Below are 16,336 nucleotides of genomic sequence, written 5' to 3'. Positions count from 1 at the left end.
GGGTGTTAACCGGGAGGTGGAGGGCCAAACGTGGGGGCTTAATTAAGGGGAGAGGTGAAGTGTTGGGCAAACAAGTTTTGTTCATTGTTGATTGACTTCCTTGCCCATATGGTTCATTATTCCTGATGTACGAAAATGTGCAATAAAAAGACATTAAAAAAAATATATATGTACCAAATAATATATTTACACTCTGAAAATGTCTTCCTTTATGCACATCATGCACACACGCTTTTCCACAATTATATAATAAAGAAAATGTCAACGCAAACTGTTTCTTTCTCATCTCAGATTGTGAGCGTGGGACTGGTCCATGCTAATTTATTAAAGTGAGGGCTTTCCAAGACCATTAACAGAAACTCAAAACACAAAGATTGCTTCTGCAAATATTTTTTGGGGGTGGGTGTTTAACCATCCTTGGATATGGTGTCACCCAAATGATAAATCATTCAAAATAATCGCATGTTCAGCTGACATCTGTCCACTAGCAGATCCTAATGTCACTCCAGCAAACACTCTTTAAAGTCACAGATTTGTACATGGTAGATTTGTTGTAGTTTAATATTTGGCTTGGTTGTGTAATCTCACAGTGAAGCCAAGGGGTTTACAATAGTAAAAATACACAATATAGTTTGAGTTCTTGAAGAATAGGAAATCGTGATATACTTCAGTTTTCATTAAATTGTGTGAGTGTGTCAAATTCTGTTGAGGAATTTACAGTGATTTGTTGTGGTTAATTGTGAGTTTTTCTTTAAATCAAAATAAATGTCCCAAGCATCCGACTTAGGGATGACTCAATTCTATGCCCTATCTAAATATCTATTTATGTGGCAAATGGCCAGCACAGGATATAGTGCCATGAGGAGATCAAATGACAAAAAGAACAGTAACAGTGGTTACAGATATAAAGGGACCTTTGAATCAGTCCCTACAGAGGGTGTACATGACCACCAATATAAATGATGAAAATGTAACACTACCGATCCTGTCTATAGATTTGTTCTTTTGGGCATGATGGCCTATAGAGAACACTCTATTTGAACAGTTTCTAGAAAGGCTAGAGAGGTTCAGAGAGGAGGCTTTTCATGAAGTGTTTACAGATGTCGTGCTCCTATCTCCAATAGTAGCACAAAGATGCAAACGAAGTTGCTATGAAGGCCTATGAATTCGTTTTTATAAGGAGTGTGAAAGAGGTCCTGGGTCCCACCACTGTAGTCTTTCTTTTGTGTGGCCCTGTATTTTTGTGGTATTTGTGGCTGTACGTCTGCCCATACACAGACATTAATTGGCTGGATCATCAATCTTGTTTTTTTTAATTAAATGGACTGTTCACTGTAAGAAGAGAGACAGGACATTGTAGTGTCTCTGCGTTGAGGCTAAACTTAGCTACTCCTTTAGGGAAACTGGTCAATTAGCATGAACAGTTCTCACAATGGAAATACAGATTAAAAGCAGACCTCACATATAAATATTAAAAATATTTTCAATTTACGGAAATAAGCAGGAGGCCTGCAAGGCTGCCTACAATATGATATGTGTGTTGGGGGGGGGGCAGTCCACTGTTTGCATTTTTCCAGGAACTTGTCAGGGAAAAATGCAAATATATACATTAAGAATGTTGATGGGAAATGTAATTGTAACTGAATGTAATACGATTGTGAAGACATTGTTGATTTGAGAAAGACCATGCCTTAACATTAGCGTTAGGCCAAATTCAGCTGAAGAAAGAATCTATTTTGAAAGTGTGTGCCTGCCGGCAGATTGGAGAAAGGTACATTTCAAAGTAACAATGGGCCTCATTACAAGTATGCCAGTCCGGAAATAGCGTTGCAGGTATATCCGTACTGGCACCCTTTTCGGGACTGGTGTAGTCAGAGTTGTGATGCCGTCGGGGACCTGTTGCGCCCAGCAACACTGTTGCCAGTATCTGCTGAGACACGCTGCCGCCGTGTCAGTGATACCGGCATGGCGTAAGTAAGGTTACATTTAGAGGTGCATGGACATGCAATCACTGGCATGGACATGCCAGTAATAACATGAAAATAATGGCCGAAACACCGGTATCGCAGACCAGGCGTTAATTGGATTCTGGTGTGTAGAAACATGCCAGAGGTGCACTTAATTAGCACAGGTGGTCCCAAAGGGCTGTGCAACAGCACAAAAGGACCACTCCCACACCCCTTCCAAACCTGCAACGCTACCATTAACACTAGCAGTACTGGAGCTGAAGGACATGCCTGCAGAGCTACTGATTGTGGCGGCAGTGAGGCAGAGGATGCTGCTGAGGCGCATGAGGAGAAGGATGGCCATCATGGCCCAGCAAATCCCCAATGTGCAGCAGGTTGTACCCCACAGGCAGCCAACAATCCCTCATCTAAGGGCCACCCCATTCAGTCTCACCCCGCTCAGATCCATGCCCTGTACCGGCTAGGCAGGGACACCATCACCACTATAGTGTACCTGATACATGATGATCTGGTGAAGGTAGTGTCTGTGCTACTCTTCCTTGCCATAGGCACATATCAGCACACAGTGGGGCAGCTTAATGGAATCTCCCAACCCTGTTTCTCCTGTGCGCTTTTCCAGGTGCTAGATATACTTCTGTCCCACCTACGCAACCACATCTGCTTACCATAGACTGCGGAGCAGGTGAATGCAACAAAAATTGCATTCCATGCACTAGCAGGCATGCCTAATTTAATTGGCGCAGCCAACTGCACATTTGTGGTGCTGGTGGTCAGGCATGCTGTGGAGGTAGTGTACCGCAACAGGAAGCCGTATCATTCCCTCAACATACAGATGGTATGTGATGCCTATCAACTAATCACACATTGCTGTGCAAGATTCCCTGGCTCTACACATGACTCCATGGTGCTGCGCAACTCCACGCTGCCCCGCTACATGGCACGACATGCTGGACATCATTCGTTTAGGGAAAAAAAGGGGTTTTTAGCAAAAAAAAGGGGGTTGGAGGGAGGACCCACCCCCAAAAAAAAATGTGAAAAAAAACCCAATAAATTCGATCATTTGTCCTGTCGACCATTTAGATTCGACCAAATGACCTACAACCCAACCTGGCTGCTGGGTGAGTCTAACTACAAGGCCATGTGGACTGTTGAATTGAGGCGGGGGCAGTAATCAGCATAGCCAACCTGGCTGCTGGGTGAGTCTAACTACAAGGCCATGTGGACTGTTGAAATATGGCCTAGCATGCATTGAATACCCAGTGGATGTGCACACTGCATGTATTAATCCATCATTAGTCCTACTGAAATATTCCCTAACCATTACCAAACCTCTGTGAAAGTGCAAAGAGGCTGGATAGGATATCAAAAGGCAAAGGTAGATGAGGGATATGACCAAGGAACCTTATTACCCACAATCTGCACATTAGCAAACCTCACACAAAGAACGGGACATCACCATACACAGCTTTGTGAGTGCATGAAATTTGCAAGTGTGTAGGTGTAACTGAAGGTGAACACAGTAGTAGCATGCCAAAGTGCAAGGCCTTGCAAGCTGTGTCTACATGCATGTAAAACATACAGTGCATACATAGCTACATGTATTTGGGCCAGCAGAAAACATGAACTACATTTACCATAATGCACCACCATAATGACACTAAATGACTAACAAAAACACAGTCAAGGAAACACACCAGTCATGATGCTCAGCCAGAGATTTCAGCAGCTGCCGCATTGAAATAATTTGTGACTACACACATTTCACAGGTACACTGCCTGTTAACACCCTTTTCATGTCTCCTTAAGGCACACCTTTAAGTTGAATGTGTTTAGACTAGATCTTCCAAAATGAGAAAATACTTGACTATCATTAATATATGATTCTAAGTTGACTGCCTCACCCAATTCGGCCTTTTTCATCCCTAAATACACTCACCCACCCTTATTGCTATTATTTAACCCATTATCTCTCACACATATAACTGATCAATATGTGTTCTTGTCATATGGGTTACGATGTATAAGGATGTCCAGATGAAGGATTGTAAATAGAGACTGCATACCATTACTACCACTAAATCACAAATGCCAATCATGTAAATGTGAAAAGTAGCATTGAACAAGGACAGTTCACTTTCATTCGTAACACATTAATGAGACTTAAATCCATTGGTATCAGTTGTACGGGAATTCTCAGAGGTGAGCAGGTTGCCTGTGAATGGTCCATGTGAAACCAACTGCACAACACACACCCCACACGCATCCTGACTAAGTTCCCTTGGGGTGCACGAAAAATAACTTATGCTAAGTAAAGGAATGATTGCCTGTGCATGTCAGTCTTCTCGAATGAGCACTATACAGCCTGTGCCAACATGAAATTCCCAGGAAATTGACATGTACTCTTTCTCTTGCTTATGTGCAGGTGATGCCAGGTATGCCCTGATGCCATGGCTGATGACCCCCATCAGGCAACCCCACAACAGGCACAAATAGGCGTACAACCGGGCCCATGTACGCACTCGCTGCACCATTGAGCAGACGTTTGTCCTGTTGTAGGCCAGGTTCTGCTGCCTCAGCAGATCTGGGGGAGCCCCCATGTACAGCCCAGAAAAAGTGGGCAAAATTATGCTGGCATGTGCCATGTTGCACAACATGTGCATCTGGTGCAACATCCCCCTGCCCCCCGACATGGACATGCTGCCACCAGAGGCTGAGGACGAGGATGATGATGATGAGGATAATGCACCGCGCCATGATGGCGATAATGGACGTGCCACACAGCGAGAACTAATTCACCACTCCTTTTGAGCAACTATAACAGACACGGCACTGGACATCAAGCACATTGGGCACTGGACATGGATCACACTGGACATGGATCACACTGGGCAGTGGACACGGTACATGAATAAATGCACTCAAACTGAAAGAGCAATGTCCAGTCAGGTTATTTTTTTGCAACACCAGATATATTGTGACAAGATCACCTATGTACAAATGTGATTGTCCTTACCTACCACTACAATCCCGTCTTACTGTCCCACACCCTCCCCAACTATCCCCCCACATCCCCTCCCCAACTATCCCCCCACAGCCCCTCCCCAACTATCCCCCCACAAACCCTCCCCAACTATCCCCCCACACCCCCTCCCCAACTATCCCCCCCACACCCCCTCCCCAACTATCCCCCCCAGACCCCCTCCCCAACTATCCCCCCACATTCCCTCCCCACACACACCAAGTCCTTGTCCTATTTATGCCCCCTTTTGTCAGAGGGGTGTGCCCCTCTGCAGGGCGAGTGTGCGATCTACGCAAAAGGGCTGCTTTGCCGGGAACTTGTGGTGTTGTACTGGAGGATGATCCCAGTGGCGTGGTTATGCGCCATTGTTCGGCAATTGCCTGAACCAACCCAGTAATCGACTCCACCAAGGACAAAATGGATCCATTACCCTCGCTCACATGCCATGCAAGATGGTACACTTCCTCTGTGGCTCTGCCCAGCATGCGTGCAGTGTTCCTGGCGTTGTCCTGTATTATCTGCCGCATTAGCTGGGCCTCTGCAAGGTATTGCTGCACCATTGTGTGCACGGCTTGCAGACCTTCCTCCATCCTAGAGAGGTGCCCCTCAATGTCGCGTGCATTACAAAGTGGTGCTGGTTGTATGGGTTGTGGCACCGAGGACCCTCAGGAATGAATCCAGCAGCATCCCCATAGCTGTGGTTGCTAGGTATGTAATCTACTACACCATCATCCCCAATGTTGTCCTGTCCCCCCCCTTGTGCCTCATGCTGGTGGCGTGGCTGGGCCGTAGGTGCCTCCTGTTGGTGGGGGGGCTGGGCAGCAGGGGCCTCCTGCTTGTGGGGTGGCTGGGCCGCAGGTGCCTCCGGCTGGCTGGGCCGCAGGTGTGTCCTCCTGGTGGGGAGGCTGGGCCGCAGGTGTTGTTGCCCGCTCCAGTCTGCTGGTGGATATGTTGGTATCTTGGCTGGAGGTGGTGGTTGTCCAGCCGCAGGGCCGTGCCCTGGTGGGCCTGGATGTGGTCGGCTGTCCCACGTCATTGCCAGATGATGTGCCTGTGTGGGACAGTAAGGCAGGGCATCAGTGATGGGTGTGGATTTCTTAGACAGACCTCAATGCTAGTACTTTCAAATATATGTGCATTGTCATGGACATGATGAAGGTCAAGGCATGGTGCACACATGCATGTGTCGGGGACGCAGTGTGGGTGCATGTGTGGTGTGCAGACATGGTCTGAACAGTGCCGGTTGCCTGTGGTACTGGTGTTTCCCGGTTTGGGTTTTATGGGTGTCACACACAAGTTGTGTGTCATGTTGTGTCTGCTTGTGAAACGGATGTGTTTTTCATGTAAATGCTGCCTATGGCAGTTGTTGCGTTGATGGTGATTTTGCGGGATGGGACATGGTGGGCGGGACAATTGTGCCACATGTATCATTGATGTGTGCATCTTGTCATCTGCTGGTTGTGGGGGTACGTGACACTGATGTGACTTTGGGCATGTGGCAGCACAGCAGGGATGACAGCAGTTGTGCGTTGTCAGGGGGATGTGTGTCTGAGTGCATGCAGATGCAACTTCTTGGGGCAATACAGGGGACCTGTGTGATGTGTGAGTGGTGTATGGGTGGGGTTGCAGGCAAGTACAATGTGCATGTGTGCAACGTGGTTGAGGGTGGGTAGAATGCCAGCAGGGATATACTGTCCCCGGGTTCAACATACTTGATGTATTGGCCTGCCCATTTTCATTGGGGCCACAAGGTGTGTGATGTGACATTGGGCTTACGGGGACTCACCGGCATCAGCGGATGACACATCTCAAGCCTCCGCATCTCCGACTCCCTCTATCACCTCCATGTGCATGATACTGCTGCACGTTTCCTCCCATGCCTGCAGTTTAATTGGGGACGCCGGTAACAGCAGTGTGCTTGAAGCCAGAAACAGAGTCAGCGTCAGTCAGGATGCCTGTATGGGGGGTTTGGAGGCCATTTGATAGTGTTACTGGCATCCTTTGATTTTGGCAGCAGTGTTACATGGATACGGTAGCACCGGCATGCCAGGATTTTTCAGTTTTTACCGGCAAACTCGTAATGAGGCCCAATGTGTTTATTCAAGCATTCTTATTCTGCTAAATCAGCAACGTTATGTAGAGACTTACTTTCACTGCCAAAATATATTACAGTACACTGATAAAGTTGCTTCAGACCATTGCCAGTAGAAGAACTATTGTACAGGCATCATGGTGGAGGTATTCCATTGTAATACTTCCACCATCTTCAAATGTGTTATTGTACGTAATTTCTGATTCAAATTGACATCACCATTCTTCAAATAAATACAAAATAGTAAAATATTATTATGGTTTAATTGGAATTGATGCACCCAGCTGTGTGTGCTTCATCAGGCAGACTTGAATCTGGCCTTGACAGTCTAAGCCACTGCAGCTTCAAAGAGCTAGCCATTGTGTTAAATGAGAATGACTGAAATCTTCCCTGGTGAGTTCATGAAAACTTTCATTGCATTGAGACCAATGTATTTGAAACAGTTTAAGATATGTGAAGTCACGAGGGAGGGCATGTTCTCTTGTCTGTTTTCATCCCACAATGCTTCTATAAAAAGTCTGACAAAGAAACCTGGCCCGTGCTTAAGTTTCACACATGATTTCTGTGACAAACCTAAACATGCATTCACTGAGATTTCATAGCAGATTGATACCATTTCTTGAGATTTCAAGTCCACATTTTTTCATGCCCTACCGAAATGGGGATAGTCCATGATTCTGATGACGTTAGTGTGATCAAACGACTACTGCTGTGCATGAATAAATGGATGGGTAATGGCTAAACCACCTGGTTAGTCCAACATTACTACTAAACAAGCAGAGATTGCAATAGTAAAGGTAAAACGGCCAAAGCCCAACTGGTATACCACTTTTGCCATTTGTGGTAACTTGGACTTTGGCAAGCAATACTCTCAGGAAGAGTGTGAGGTGATAACGGTAGCAACTCAAACACCTAAAGTACATTAATCCAAAATAATACAATTTCCAATCAAGTTTCTATAAAAATTAGAGACTTTTATATAATACTAAAAATGCAAAGAACTATCTAGAAAGCACAAGCAAAAAAAAACACCCCTGTTGCAAAGAACATGGATAACTGTACCTTGTTTGTGCTCTTGGGTGGTTTGATGACATAGGCTACTATGCACATTTCTTGCAATAGAACTAGGTTACAAGTCATGTTGATCCATGTGGTGAATCAGCGTTAAGATGGGCTTTGTGCAGTTCTAGTCAGCATTCAATGTAATACAGTTTAAAGTTGCCACCAGGTTCAGATTAGCAGTCGAGTCAGCTTGCGATGATGTTATCACCAAGTCTTTTCACCATGGTAGGTTCCAGTGGTTTGAATCGCTGTTTGAGTCTGGTTAAGGAGAGGTCTTCTTGTCTCGATGCAGTGCTCCAAGAAGCAGCGAGATGAAGGCTTCCACAGCAGTGACCTGGTGTTTGAGTGAAGGTGGTGAAGAGTGCACTGGTGTAAAGCTGCATCAAGCCAGTTCGAAGATGCAGGTGTCCAGTTCGAAGTGATGCGGTGCTTAAAGCAGAACCGCAGGTCCTGTGCCTGGTCGAAGGAGGCTGAATGTGATTCCAATGCTGTTTGAAGATTCCAGCTGCTATTGGGCTCTCTGGTTGCTGGTAGTCCTAATCCAGTGAGGAGCCTTGTTTCAGTGCAGCTGGCAGAGGGGCTGGGCTTGGTCCAAATAACAGTCACCCCCGCTGTTACCTGGGGATAGTTGGGGAACAGAGTTTTCCTTGGATGCCTTCTATCTTCACTTCACTGTTGGAGGACTTTGAAATGGACTGCACTCTCAATAGAGGACCAGTGACTTTGTCATGTATTCTTGAAGATCTATAGATGAATCAAGGCAGGTTTGGGAGACCCAATCCTTACAAAGGCAAATTGTCACTTGGGATTGAACAAAAGCAGGCCAGCTGTAATGTGCCAATCCCAGTTGCTATAACAAGTGACCCATGCCTTGTCACATCATAACCAGAGGGTGTTGTCCTTAAGAAAATGAAGGGCACAGGAAGGGAGAGAGGCCCAACAAAAAAGAAAGATGTGATATCGCTTCTCAGGCCAACCTTTCAATCTCTGGAAACTCTGCCCAAATACCACTCCACTTTCCCATGCCTGCTGAGTTCTGCTATCAGGGATGAAAATGTGACCTTTGAAACTGCCCCGAGTTGCAGATGTGAGGATACTGGTGCACCAAAAGCACATTATGTAGCATGATTTTGGCAAGAGGACTTTTATTAAAGGGGTCAATTAGCAGGCCTACGTTTCAGAAAAATTACTCATTTTAATATTTAAACAAACTAAAAAAATATGGTTTTCACGACCGTGTCAGATGGTGGAAAGATTTAGTCTAGATTGTAGGCTGATCATGGAAGACTTTGGGTTGCTTCCTTCATTAAGAGGAACCCTAGGACTGATCAGAAGGAAAATGAGTCATTGATAAAGAAGCAAAGAAGAAAAAAGAGGAACCTGGGACTTAGAAACCCATGCCTAGAGGGAAAATCAAAATGTTATCATCGACTTGGACAATGAATAATGCCATTGTAAAATGAAATTCACATATATATTACAGGCAACGGACATACTATATATAGAACAATATCTGTGACCTCTTTCTGTGTGAACAGCACCACACTGAGTCCTGATAAATTGTAATGCGTGTAATATAAAAATATATATAAATCTTTATTCATGAAGCTCCTTCTCATAGCCGGAAAAAATATAATTTTTGTGAATAGAAAAACACAGTAATCAGAAAAATGTATTGATATACACATCAAAATCACATAAAACAACCCAACATTAATTATTACATATACATTCAATGCTGATAACATTACAAAAAACACAATAGGAAGACATGCATATAAAACTACTCCTATTTGTGTCCTAACTGGACCTACATGGGTCTGTCCCCTTAAACAAATAAATTGCATTGGACATTCATCAGTAGGTGAGGGTGGGAGCTGGCGGTGGGAACTGGATAGTTAGAGTAAGAGATGAGAGAGAGCTTTTGGCAGGGAAGACGAGCACTCTCCCCTACTCTTCTTTAGCTAGAAACCTGGGCATCATCTATGATCATATTCAAACCTTCTCTGCTTTCATCTCCAAAACTGGAGCAGCAGCTTGTCTCAACCTCCTAAATATTAGGAAAATCAGGGACCTCCTTCATTTTAATACCGCCAATCATCTCTTAACCACTCTTGCCTTCTCTAAACTGGACTCTTTGGTCTCCCCAACTATGCTTTCTGTCCTCTTGACAAGATCATTAACCTCGCTACCAGGACTCTCTTTGAAGTCCCTCACTTCTCACTTGCTTCCTTGTACCTTCATCAGGCTGGATGGCTGACAATGCAAAACAGGGCCAGATTTATATGTCTTCTCCTGGTTTACAAATCTATTCACAGTAAGGCACCAGTGTATCTATCCTCCCCTATCCAACTCTACAAGCCTTCTCGTAATCTCTGCAATGCCTCCTCGACTACCCTAGTGTCTCCTTGTCCTCCCTGTGCTTCTTCTCACTTCCGCTCTTTCTCTCTTCCTGCTTCACTTTCATGGAATTCTCTTCCACCAGACATCCGAGGAACAGTCCACAAGGATTTGTTCAAAACCAAACTAAAAGCCTACCTCCTTGCCTCCGAGTTACCTCTCATCTGACTGCTAGCTAAAATGTTCCCTCACTTCTAACCTGCCTCTGTCCCTCACCTCCATCGCCTCCACTATAGTACTTCACCCATCATGGTCACAACTCGAGCACAGCTGGCCGTACTGCCAATATGCACTAAAAAATGTACAATGTTCATTGTCCTTAATCTATGTATGTCTCCTTATTTATTGTCCCCCCGTGACTGTTCCATTTACTCCCCTGCATAACCTGGTCTGAATGTCCCTCAAACTCACCCCTTCAAATCTGATTTTTTATCTATTGTACATTCTTTTGTGATCAAAAGGGCAATGCTCCTTCTGTATACAAATAAATAAATAATAAAAAACACCTATGCGCTGTAATAAAAAGGTTGCTTTTGTGGGACAGTAAATAAAGCAACGTTTACACTCCTAATAGGTTTGCTTTTAGCTCATCACCGTGGGTGCATGTGTGATGTTTTTTGGCTGTCCAGCACTGGAGCCGTAGACATTGTTGCTAGCAGTTGCACAACTTAAATCAGCTTCCAATGATTTGCATTTTTAAATCTTCACTTTAGATTGTGAAGGTTAAATGGTCTCAGTAAAGAAACAGCCATACCAGCCCAAACCCCACCACTTGTCACTGAGATTAACAGAACATGCTTTTTTTCAAGCCCTAGAAGAACTTTGAAGGAAGTGGGGCGTTGGGGTAAGAGCTCACTTACCTGTCTTACCTGTCTTTGTTTATTCGCTTGCTCACTGCCTCTTTCGTGCTCCACGGGCCGCACCTCGATACAAGTGGCTTTCCATCCTCGTGGCTTTCCTTCCTCGTGACTGCCACTCACCTCCACAGGCCACCAGAACCTTTTGAAGGTGACAGTGGTATGGTTATTTGCTCTGCGGAGGTGCACAGAGGTGCTCTGAAGGAGGTTCATGGTTAAATGCCCTGCAGCATGATGTTGTGGTGCCCCCTGACTCCTTCTTACTGCAATGTGACATTGTGGCGCCCCCTGCACCTCTCCTCCCTCAGGTGTGTCACTTCAGTCCAGGTCTCACAGCGAAGTGCAGCCCGGCAGTAAAAGAAATGCCCTGCTGCAGTGCCCTTCACATATTTCACATGTTTTGCACCCCGGCAACTGCCCAGGCTGCCCATGTCTATTGCCAGCCCTTTATCCCAGCCTTCCAATGTCCTACAGCAAAAATAAAGATCTGCGCAATATTGTGACCTTATAAGGCACACATACATGGATTTCAATGAAGCTTTGCAACTTAAATATTTAAATCATAATCATGCAATAGCAGATTCCAGAAGATTCCAGAAGGATTAACACATTGGATTTATATTAAAAAGAGAGACATGCAGGAAAATATGATTTTGTGAATTGCTGGATACCCACAACCTATATTTATGAAACGGCAATTGTTCTGCCTAATGACTCTGATTCTGTGATTTTAAGTTCCTGTTGGGGTGGCTTAGAACAAAATATAACCAGAATGTAGACACAAACTCCTCGCTCCACCCTTCCTATGTGAAATAGGCAACAAGAAATAGGTGTGTATTTCATGGGTCATTTTCTGTTGGGTCTAGACGCACTGACCAATAGGAATCAGTTGTACGCACAGTCCCCTGAAATGCATAGGAAGAAGTGAGAGTTTTTGGAAAATCAAGAAGCAAATGAGCTCATGTTAGTTGTGCTTATGCTGGATGCTGAGAAACAATGATACATGTTTGTGTCTATTTTTGTTGCAAACAAGTGTGATAATGAATATGCTGCAAGTACTATGTTTAGAAGCATAGTCAAAGCACTTTATGGTCCAAATAAAGCATGATTACTACAAACTCAGATTTTTTAGCAGAATTTAATAGAAAATGATGTACACGTGTATGTCTCTTATTTTCAATGTCTCTATTCCAGTCATTGCACCACAGTAAACTGGAATAAAATTAAAGAAACATACTATGCTGGTAATATATATCTGTGATAAATTAGGAGCAAAAAACATATTACATGACGAATTGAAAACATATGCCGACTATCATCTCACATGTCAATAAAACCAAGCCAGAAAGTATGAAGTTTAATAGCCTAACTGCTAAACCCATGCAATGTCTGGGTGTTAATATAGAAGACCGCTGCATTAGTTCAAAGACAACTTTGGAAAGATAACGACTGAACGGAAATTATATGTGTTGTGCACTTCATTCTCATACTCCAAGAAAGCTTTACTAATGAATTGCATCTTCCTAAATGCTCAATCAAACCAACCTATAGCTCCATAGAGGAACCATCACATCAAAAATAGCTACAAAATTTGACACCCATCCAAATGATAAGACTGGCTAACCTTGGTACAAATACATTGCTGATTTAAAAAGGTTTCATACAATATGTATTTTTATTCACAGAACACATATTTGTCTCTCAAGTGTTTTTCATGGTATCACAGAACAATCTTAGTTCTTTATCAGTTTGTATAGTTAACTGTAGGCATCAAATTAGTCTATGAAAGAAACATGATTTCTCATTCTTCAGACTACATGTGCTTGGTTCCAGTGTCAGAAGCGGCTGTGTGGCTGTACTCAGTGTGGATTGACACTGGTTTCGTTTGTGACGAATTTGTGAAGATTTGAAGCTATGCACCTTGTTAGAATATAAAAATAAATGTATGTAGTTAATTAGTACTAAGCTAATCCATTTCTACTACCAAAACCTCGTTTAAACGGGGTACATTTGTCAATTTCACCAAATGAACCAAAATAGAAATGTACTTGTGGACTTTTTCCCTATTGTCATTGCAAAGTATTTTGGTGTTGAACAAACTGGATCTGTGCAGAAAGGTGTGTTCTAGTCTCTTGGACCTTGTTAATACAACCTAGGTTCCATAAGATAAAGGCGAGTCCTCTTATCTAGCAGGAAAATAAAACCTTGTTTCAACATAAAGCATTATGTGGGTTAATGCAATGGAAAGGCTGACCGGGTTAAACAAAGTATAGTTAAATACTGAATTATAGGGCTCAGTCTTCTCTGTCTTATCAAATCCATGAAAGACAGCCTTGGAAGCCTGCTTGAAAAGGACTACTAGTGTTGATGCAAAAGGCAGATGGGGTTATGTTTTAATGACTTCAAACATGAGTCACTGACCATGAACTGGTGGAAAGAATATACGATTGTGCCATGAGTAAAGTGAAGGTTTATGACATAGCGGGAACATCTGTGAAAAACACAGTTTGTCATACCCACTTGAGATTAGATAAGCATTGGTCCAATTGTGCAGTATATATGCTAAACATGTTTGTATTTTATTATCTTTTGTAAATGAATGATGAACCAACTGTGCTGGTGCAGGCTTCATTTTTATAAAAAGAGAGACGATGTACCATTCAGGTACTTCTGTACTCACCATAAATTGGTAGTGGTTTGAACTGAAGTCTGCTCGAGTGTTTTTTATTTTTATGTATTTATATTGTATAATAAATTTGACCTGCAATCTTGAAACCCTGTCTCAGATGTTCTATTTTGTTCAAATAATAGTGATTAGAAGTTTTAATGCTGTAAGCTGTTAGTTCCTTTCTTCTGATCTCTCCCTTGTCGGCTCCTGTGTGAGAGAAATCCTGCGGTACTCTGCGCCGTTGAAGCCCCTGTCGAAGGCTCCCCCTTGTGCTCCCCCTTGTGCCTCAGAGTTTTTATAGTTTTGAAATTGGAACAAGCAGTCAAGGTGCGCAGCAGTGTTGGCTTACCCTGAGGCCCTGTCTTAAGATTGCTGAGAGAGGTGAGCTGATGTGCTCTTGATTTTGAGGGCGTTGTTATAAGCAGTGCTGTTGTGTTGGAGCACATCAAGGGTTAGTAGCAGGGGCTCCTCTGTTGGGTTTAGAAATCACCCTGCACCCTCCACGCGTTAAAGGCAGAGCATCAACTTCGGCCCTCAATAACACATTGCATAACACAGTGCAGTTCATTTGTTTGTCATGTTCATTTTATTTTTTTTAAACGCTCAGAAGAGAGCATGTTTACCATTTTAAGAAGTACACCTACATGCATGTATTGTGATTTAACCAAAAGTGTGTAGAGTGATTATTGCAGAGTTAACTGAGTGTGTGAGTCGGTGCAGTCTGGGCAGAAAGTGCAGGGAGTTGTCTGTACTTTTTCACTTAAGGATATTATCCTACTGCTAACACTGGAGTCTTTCTCGGCTGGCCAGCTCAGATGATAACTGGCTATTCCCTTGATCGGTTAGTTGAACATTGATCAATGTTAACTATTGCACAGCTGAGTTTGCCAGGTACTCCATCAGACCCACCCAAGGATATAGCTTCAAGGCCGTAGGTGGAGTTCTTTTATTCCTTCCTTGGGAAATCAAAACTGACGATGATGTGACCGAAAAGTAAAAGATATCATCTAAGGAGTAAAAGCGTCACGCCACTTGAACTTGTTACTACTTTAACTACTTTACAACAAGAGTCAGCCTTGATTAATATTGATAAGGGGAAAATACCCTAATTCTTCCCTGTGAAATTGCGGAAAACCTATTCACAGGTTACACAAATGGAGGGCATGATGACGGACATTGCTCTAGTGAGAGAAGCCAATGGAAGCATGGTGGAATGCAACATATCCGGCCATTTTCTATCATTAGTAGAGCATGATGTGAACACTTCTACCTTTGATGTCTGTGTGAGCCTGGAAAAAGAAATTCAAGCTATGAGAGCATCCAAGAGCACCTGAGTGGGTCACCAGGTATTTTTCAGAACCCAATTCATACCTGATGATGCTATCTCTGACACAATAATATCTTCAACTTGTATTCCAACTAACAGCTTTCTAACAAGGGAGCGACTAGCGTTTCTGGGGGATGACTCTAACATTCATGATTCTTCTGATACTGGCCATAGTTCACTGGCAGCACAAAATGTAGTGCTCCAATCATTCATTCACCTTTATGACACTTTAAATGAGGTAAGAAAATTGTTCTTGGAGAGATATCAGCTATGTAGCTGTGAGCATGATCTAAAGACATGCAAGCGCTGTCCTGAAACCAACAGTGGCAGATAAATCCTACCCATGATGAAATTGTACCTACTAAAGATATACACCAAGATTTGGCAATCCGAGTTGATCAACTTTGAATAATCCCCCAAGATCCAATCATCAGAATAAATAAAACCCCAAGAATATGAAAATGGGGTCCAAAACCAGGAATAAAGGATCATAAGGTTTCTACGCAAGTTTGTGCAAGCAGCTAATAAAGTTGCATCAAAAGAGAAGAAATGTGCTCAGGTGGGTGAAACTGTGATAACTTTCAATGACACAATGAGGTCAGTGAGTATAGATAACATTGTGGGTGTCGGTGTGGAAAAGCAAGATGAGCCTCTTTTAAAGCATATGCTGCCACCCTATTTTACCCCAAAAAAAAACAATGAAGAGGACTGTAGGGAGGGATGTGGCAAAAGTGGTAGTTCCTGAGCCAATGTTTGGGGTGAGGAGATCCCGGAATTGTACCTTGTCTGAGCTATGTAACTGTGTAGTACAGTGGAACAAACATAAGTCCCATATATTTCCCAGAGTAGCACATAATAAGCTGATATCTGATGAAGAAACAGCAACGAAAGATCCCCAGAGGGTGAGCTAAGGGAGACCAGCCCTGCTGCCGTGTGAGGAAAAA

Source organism: Ambystoma mexicanum, chromosome 4q (assembly GCF_040938575.1).
Source record: "Ambystoma mexicanum isolate Mex_15411 chromosome 4q, UKY_AmexF1_1, whole genome shotgun sequence".
Lineage (NCBI taxonomy): Eukaryota > Metazoa > Chordata > Amphibia > Caudata > Ambystomatidae > Ambystoma > Ambystoma mexicanum.
This window is presented reverse-complemented; position numbering follows the sequence as displayed.